This window comes from Dioscorea cayenensis, chromosome 1 (genome assembly GCF_009730915.1).
Source record: "Dioscorea cayenensis subsp. rotundata cultivar TDr96_F1 chromosome 1, TDr96_F1_v2_PseudoChromosome.rev07_lg8_w22 25.fasta, whole genome shotgun sequence".
Classification (NCBI taxonomy): Eukaryota; Viridiplantae; Streptophyta; class Magnoliopsida; order Dioscoreales; family Dioscoreaceae; genus Dioscorea; species Dioscorea cayenensis.
Window position 1 is genome coordinate 22,199,409 of NC_052471.1, and position 8,629 is coordinate 22,208,037.

Here is an 8,629-nt window from a genome sequence, read left to right on the forward strand (position 1 = left end):
CGTATAAGATGTAGCATTGATGCTAGCACCTGAATCCGCCAATGCCTTCTCTTCACCCAAGTTACCAATATTACAAGGATTAATAAGGCTTCCGAGATATTTCTTCTTATTTGGTATATTCTTTTGCAATACTGCCGAGTATAAAGCATCTAGAATCATAGATGCACTCTCTTCCACTTCCTCTTGTTGGTCAAGAAGTCTTTGAGACACTTTGCGTAGTGAGGCATTTGAGACAATACCTCCACGAATGGGATGTTGATGTGCAACTACTTGAATAGACCCAAGAACTTCTTCTATTACTCATCATTTTGGTCATTCTTCAACCTTGAAGGATAAGGAATTCTTGGCTTGAAAGGTGGGGATGCCACCTCCTTCTCTTTGGCTCTATCCTCAACCTCCACGATCTCAGGTGTCTCAACATTTATCTTCTTACTAGGGAGTCTACTCTCAACTTCACGACCACTTCTTAAAGTGATCGCCTTAATATGTTCTCTTGGGTTTGTCTACGTGTTGCTAGGCAAACTCCCTTGAGGACTTTTCAAAAATGACTTCGCAATTTGGCCCACTTGATTCTCTAAGTTGTGCAATGATGCAGTGTAGTTATAAAGTGTGGCCTCAACCGATTGGAATCTTGTATCCGATGATTGAATGAACTTGGTTAAAGCCTTCTCTAAGTGAGTCATCATGTTTTCCAACCCTGAAACTCTATTCTCCATGTTCAGGGCTTATTATTGTTGTTGAAAACCCGGTGGTACCATAGTCTTCTGTTGCCCTTGATTACTCCAAGAAAGGTTTGGGTGGCTCCTCACCCCAGATTGTAGTTATTGCTATACGGATTTCCATGATTTCTCATTGCATTGCCTACAAAATCAACCTATTCCATGAAAATAGTACTACCAATAAAAATCGGGCAATCAAATGGAGCATGTCCTCCCCACACCCAGTACAACTCATCACTGCTGCCACTCTAGGAGAACTTAGAGTATCTAACTTCTTGCTCAATGACTTAACCTAAGTCGTCAATGATGTGACTACATCAACCTCATGAAGTCCGGCTATCTTCTTTCTTTCTTGTGTGTTCCACTGATAACTGTTCATAGCCATTTATTCAATGAGATGTCGGGCTTCTTCAGGGTCTTGCTTCCTAAAGTACCTCCTGCTGCAACATCAAATAACTGCTTTTTTGCTTGGGTTCAAACCATTGTAGAAAGTTTGAATGATCATCCACTCGAGGTACCCATGTTGAGGACATTTCCGCAGGAGATCCTTGAACATGTCCTATGTCTCAAAAAGAGACTCTAATTCCATTTGCACAAAAAAAGATATCTTATTTCTAAGCTTTGCAGATTTTCCAAGAAGGAAATATCGGGCAAGAAAAGGTTCTACCATCTCTTTCCATGTAGTAACCGATGCTCTAAGTAATGAATGTAGCCATTGCTTTGCTCTCCCTTTCAAGGAAAATGGGAAAGCCATCAACTTGATAGCATCATCAGTTACGCCATTAATCTTAAGCAAGTACCACACTTCCAAGAAATTCTCAATATAATTGTTTGGATCCTCATCGGCCAAACCATTAAACTATGCTGACTGCTATAACATCTGGATGAAGCCTGGCTTGAGCTCAAAACTTTGAGCTGTAATCGGTGGCCGCACAATGCTAGATTGCGTACCAAGAACTGCGGGTCTTGCATAATCTAAGAGTATCCTCTGCTGCTCATGCTGTTCAGCCATATTATCAGACCCTTCACCTTCTATCTTAGCTTGATTTGACTATTCTTGCACAGGTTCTTTGTCCTTTCTATGATTTCTTCTTCCAATATCCGGATCACCTTCAACCAATGTCGAAGGGTTTCCTCAAGTTATAACCTAGAGCTGCAACCAAAGAAAGAAAAACAAATCAGAACAATGGAAGAATAAGAATTCACAAAACAAGTAATGAATAGCTAAAATAATAAAATGAAAAATGCTACCAAAACACCTATTTCCTAGCAAGGATGCAAAAAACGTGACACACCCCTTGCGTGTGTGTACCGCAAGTGCACGGGTCATCGAAGTAATAAACTACCCTAGTTAGTGGGTAGTCGTATCCATAGGGAATAGTGCTTGGAAACACAAGTATTGCTATTTAACTATAGTAAAAACGATTGACGAGTTGTGTGAACAATATCAATGCAAATGAAAATAAAGAAAAGAAGAAAGAGACGCAATAGAAATAAGGAGATGCAATCGATAGAAAATGGGGCACCTAAACATTGCTCGCCCTAGGACTATTATTTCAAGTGCAAGACTCATCATTATGCCTCCTAACTGATGTCTAATAAGTCGTAGACATCCAAAGACACACGGTCCCAAACATAAGGTCAACCGTGACTAACCTTACACTATGCCCCGACGGAGAAGAATACTCTCGACGCCTCACACTATGTGGGGTTATATGAAGCTCTATGGATTCCAAGTGGTAAACCCTATTCCCTAATATAGAACTAATCCTTTCGTCCAGGCGAAAGACTCCTAGTCACAATTAAGCCCCAACACTAAGAATTACTTCAATACTTCACTTTATTGCTCACGCAACTAAGCCCTAATGGAGTTTGTCTCTTAGCACTTCACTCTATCATGACCGTAAAGAACTCTTGGAACGTGGAGATAGGATAAACCACATCGGAAGGGAAAGGGGACGTTCTGCTACCTCTCAACTTACTCTCTCGACCCTCTCCAACCTTGCTTTGTCTAACCCTAATGAAGTGTCACTCATTCACAAGGATTACCAAGATAAATTCTCAACCCTAGTGTCACTCTAAGAGGAAAATCAGTTCAACAAGCATTGAAGGATGGACCTCAATTAAAACATTAATTAAAAAAGCATAATGAAAGGCAATGAAACAAAATCATCCTAGGGTTTTCAAGTCCAAGTACCCACTAGGGGTTTAGCTCTCCATAGAGCAATACACAATCAACAATGAAATTGAATGTAAATGCATGTAATCCATAGATAAAACCCCTTGTAGTCCGTATCGATGGGCTTGTGGAGCCTCCTCATCTTCTCCAAAGGTTCTCTTATCAAGCCTAGGGCATACCTCGCCGAATCAATGCCGACGAAAGCTCCCCCAATAACTCTCTTCCAAAGAAACTCAATGTCGAAGGCCATAGAACCACTCCAAAGACCTAACTAAAGCCTCTCCAAACCCTAGCTGCGAGCGCCTCCAAAGGTGGGCAAAAGATGGGAAAAAGATCCTTCAAAACACCTCAAGTCACGGTATTTATAGGGCTAGAATCGGGCATCCACACGGGCGTGTGGAATTTCCGCACGGCCATATGGATTTCCAGATTTTAGTTTCCTACTGAATCGTGAGCAATCCATCGCTACTGATGATTTTTGTTATCTTGAATCGCTACAATGATTTCGCCAAAAAATGCTCACAAATCTACTTTTTTTCATCGAAGCCACATGAATGGGCACAGATTCATGTGGTAGATTGCATCACTTCTTCACTGACATCACATTAACGAAGATCTTGCTAGTATTGCACAAGTCGGAACACATGAGTGTGACTACCTTTGTGCCCCTCCACTTTATGTATTCGCTTGAGCACAATGGAGATTGGCACACACCCACATGTCTTAGAGCATAACTTGTGTCTTCATGTTTGTTCCATCCAAGAACTTCATCAACAAATGCATCCACGATCTACTTTTGGTTCCTTTCTTCCACAATTGTCTCCACAACTCTGCATGTACAAAAGAACATATATATACACGAATAAGCGATAAAATCTGTGAAAAGTAAAGCTCAATGTAAGAAAAGAATATTTCGTATTACTTATACAAGCACTTATCAATCATCTTTATCTAGTCCTAACGATAAGAGCATTTACTAGACATAGGTACACTCAAGTTGGTTGGGGAAGCACTCCTCTAGAACAATTAAGAGTCATGTCAAATGCACTCTTAAGAAAGTGACAAAACCAAGATAAGAAAAGACAACTCTTTTGGAAATCGATAACAAAGCTAAAAAATATCTTCAAAAGATAAAGGATGACTTTGATGATCTTTGGGCCTTTAGTTCTTCAAGCAGAAAGAATAAGGAGATTATCCATATACTAAAATGGACACATTTTTTCCATTGTGATACACTATGAAGTACTTTGGAAGTAAGAAAAACATTAGACCTATCTAAGAACCCATCTACTTGCCTAGGCTTGAAAGGCTGCTCAAAAACTGAGAAATGATGGACAAACATGTAAGTCCTGATGATTGGGGCCTCGGATAAATAAGGCTCATTTTAAAAATGGTCGAGCCTTGGCTTTTTTATTTTAAGTTTAGGCCTAGCCTGGCTTTGCCAAAATATATAATATAGTTATTAATGATTCATATATATACTTATATGTATAATAAATATATTAGATAATAATAAAATTAAATATTCATTTATTAAAAATAGAAAAGAAAACTCTTTTATCAATTCTTTTACACTAGCAACTTGAAGTTATTTTCTCTATTTCTTCTCATCTCATAAAATCCATTGAATGCATCTTTCAATCTTCACCAATCAAGCAGAACAATTGAAGGTGATCACTTTAAGGAGTGGTCATGAAGTTAAGAGTAAGCTACCTACTGAAAAGATGATGGTTGAGTCACCCAAAGAAGTGGAGAATGAGGAAAGAGCTAAGGAGAAGGAGGTGGCACCCCCACCTTACAAACCAAGAATTCCTCACCCTTCAAGGTTGAAAAATGACCAAAATGACAAGTAACAAGAAGTTTTTTGGTCTATTCAAGCAGTTGCACATCAACATCCCATTTGTGGAGGCGTTATCTCAAATGCCTCGCTATACAAACTCCTTAAAGACTTCTTGACCAACAAGAGAAAGTTGGAGGAGAGTGTATCTGTGATCTTAGATGCTTCATGTTCGGCGGTGTTGCAAAAGAATATGCCGAACAAGAAGAAAGACCTCGGTAGCTTCATCATTCCATGCAACATTGGCAATTTGGGTGAAGAGAAGGCATTAGCGGATTTATGGGCTACCATCAATGTCATGCCTTATACATTCTTTCAGAAGCTAGGTTTGGGAGAATCTAGACCCACTCGGATGACAATTCAACTAGCCAACCGATCAGTTAGACATCCGAGGGGCATCATTGAGGATGTACTTGTGAAAGTTGATAAGTACAACTTTCCTGCGGACTTTGTGGTGTTAGATGTTGATGAGGATGTCGAGGTTCTGTTAATTCTTGGGAGGTCATTCTTGCGTACTTCTAAATCTCTCATTAACATGGATGGTGGGGAATTGACACAAAGAGTTGGAGATGACAAGTTGACTTATCGCCTCGCCGAAGCCATGCAACATTCTCTTGACTTCGATGATACTTTGTATTTCCTTGACACTACTGATGAGTCAATTGATGACTATGTACATGAAATGTTGTGTTCGGACCCATTGGAGGGGTGACTAGACCATGAAGAGGAGAATGAAGAGATTTCATCTCTTAGTTTAGTGGAAAAACTGCAACCTACTCCGGGAGTAATAAAGAGGATGATCCAAAAGCTTAAAAGGATAAGGAGACATCACAAGAAATGCCCCAATGCTAGTGAGGATGAGCATTCACAAAGTAAGAATGACAAACCCTTGTGTGGTAATAAACTCGATCATCCCCCCTCTAGCTTGCAAAAATTGTGCTCATCATGCTTTCATGTTGTAGGTAAGAGGGCAACTTTTCTTCATGAACCCACGTGAGGTAAGTGCAGGTACGTCAAGCTTAGTGATGTTAAACAAGCACTTCTTGGGAGGCAACTCAAGTCTTTATTGCTTTTATAGGTTTTAGTTTAGTTGTTGCATGAATAAATGCCTAGTGTCGGTGTCTTGATTTTTATATGCTTTTGCTGTGTTTTTCTCATAGATCATTGGTGTTTTAGTGTCCTTTAATGTGATTGGTGAAGTTTTAGGTCATTTGAGCATGTTTTCATGAGTCTAGTCAAATTTTCATTGTATATGCAGTCTTTGTATAGTGTATTGTTGATGCAGACTTGTTCTACAGAATCTGCAGATTTTTCTGAGCAATCCAGAGAAGACACAAGGCTGTGTGGAATTTCCACACTGGGATGTGTTTCCGTTCAAAGCACTTCTTCTCCATCCCGAGAAGATAAAAGGGTGTGTGAGTGCCCCTGTTAGTGACCCTGTGAAAGGTACACGCCAGTGTGGAATTTCCATAAGGTCGTGTGGATCTCTACAAAGAAATTTTTTTTTATATCCCAAGAACACACAGGGGCGTGTGTCTGGCCTTGTGAGCCCTCTTGTGAATTTCCACATGCCCATGTGGAATTTCCACACGGGCCTGTGGAACACTTAGAAAAAATTTTCAGGAGAATAGGTAAGCCACAGGGGCGTGTGGGTGCTCTTGTGGGTCGAGCACACGAGTGTGAGGAATTTCCACACGCCCATGTGGATGCGTTCAGAGGCCAAAGTGGCCATTCCCGAGAGCACACAGGGGCGTGTGGATGCTCCTGTAAAGCTCCCCTGTGGAGGCACACGGGCGTGGGTAATTTCCACAAGCCCGTGTAGATGTACATAACGTAAAAGGCCGCCATTCTTCATTATAATTTACCCGTGCCTCTTCATTTTAAAATGCCTCCACACTCAAAGAACACTTCCCTTCATCTTTGCGACCTTCTCTCTGTCTATTTAAAGAGTTTTTAGGTTATTTTCCGGCCGTATTTGAAGTTTTTGATTCTCACTTTGTCAGTAAGCTTTCCCTTATCTTTTTTTCGCCCATTCTCTTTTCTTTTACTAAATGTAGTGGTGAATGCCTGTATGATGTAGTTAGAGGCTTTATGTGATGTATTGTGGATTTTTCTCAAGCCTCGGCTGCACTGTTGTCGCGCCCCGAAGATCCACACGGGCATGTGAAATTTTCACACAACCGTGTGGATTTCTGCAGAATTATTTCTTAGAGTTTATTTGATCGATTTCTTTTTAATTATTGCAGGAATGGCTCCCAGATCGAAGAAGATGGCCGGCAAGCGCCCTCTTGAGCCTTCACCGGAGTAGCATGAGTTTTCTATACTTGAACATCAAGCGCATTTCGATCGCTTGTCGAAGCAGACGTTAGCCCAGTCTCAATATCCTGACCTGAGTGCATTACGAGAGATACAATTGGGGGATAAGATGGAATAGGAGGTTGAGGAGTTGCTTTCAATGGGTAGTTGGCATTGGCTATTTGTATGCTGACACTAGAGGTGCTCGTGTCGTTTGAGTTTGATCGATCTTAAGTAGTTTCTCGAGCATCGACACTATATAGTTCAGAGCATTTGGATAATGTCAGAGTATGAATGTGACACAGTTTTCTATCCGATTTGGGCTCTATGATGAGGATTACATTGATACTGAGGAGTATGAGCAGCTACTGACTAATTATCCTGGCAGTTTTACTCCGCAGCGCGCTTACAGGATGCTGTGTGGCCAGGGACAGTATGAGCCTGGGATCTCTAAGGCTACATGCCTCTCTAAACCAACCTACAGATATATCCATGCCGTTCTCAGCCGATCAGGGAACGGTCGTGGTGACAATACTGGAGTTCTCAGCAGTTAGGAGCTGCTATATATATATTCTATAGTACAGAGTGAGCCACTCCACTTGGGACACATTGTGGCCGAGCACCTACGTCACCAGGGACAGTATGCCAGAGTTGGAGTATTATTCTCGGGCCCGTACATCACTAGACTCATCATGGGGATGGGTCTACTGGAGGCGATCAGAAGGGCCGAGAAGACGATTGTTCCATCACCTCTCAGCCTAAAGACTATGCGATTGATGGGTATAGTGCGTAGATATGGGCCACGCACTTATGTGATGATTATGCCACCACCAGAGACAGCCGAGGATGAGGGTGACGAGGCTGAGGGATCTCAGCCTGCTTCACAGCCACAGAAGGAGTAGATGGACACAGAGGCACCCCTACAACACAGGAGCTACCTCCATTGTACATCTTTTCTCCATTTCGAGCCCATGATCGCTTTGAGAGGCTCGAGAGTGCTGTAGGGGAAAAAGACCGACTTGGCAGAGGTTCGCACGAATTAGGCTGTGACCATCCTGAGGTGATGGCGCGTCTCGAGAGACTTCAGCAGATACTTGCGGAGGACATGACCTTGCCTTTTGTTATGAGATAGCTAGCGACATCACCAGCAACACCGGAATCACCATCGGCAGCAACAGCAGCATCAGTACTAGCAGAAGAGGACACCGACACTTGAGGCATCTTTATATTTCTTTATCTTTATGTTTTTTGTTATTTTATTCCAGTATTTCTTTTTTAACTTGTATTACTCCGAAAGCATTCTCCTTCTGAGTTTATCTTATCGCTTTTCAGTTGTATCGAGTTGTATTTCATTTTCATATCTTTATAGCCTGGATTTGTTTTATTTTTGGATTAAGCTTCACTGAACCCCTTTGTGTATACGTGCAGATGGTCTTGTGAGTCTTGGAATTGAGGAAAAGTCAATGGCACGGTCATATGGCATCCCATATGGCCGTGTGTGCTCCGCAACCCATTGGAACTTAACTCTCAATAGAACTAGCTCCATCGAATGCAACATTAGGAATTCAGGGGAGTATTGTTTCAATTACCCATCTTCAC

At 41.5% G+C, this 8,629-nt stretch overlaps 1 non-coding gene across 1 annotated transcript; it reads left to right on the top strand.

The window, feature by feature from the left end:
* Positions 1-1,234: 1,234 nt before the first annotated feature.
* On the top strand, positions 1,235-1,341 carry LOC120266631. Its single transcript, XR_005538214.1, has one exon. It is a non-coding gene; the product is annotated as a small nucleolar RNA R71 (small nucleolar RNA).
* Positions 1,342-8,629: the final 7,288 nt, after the last annotated feature.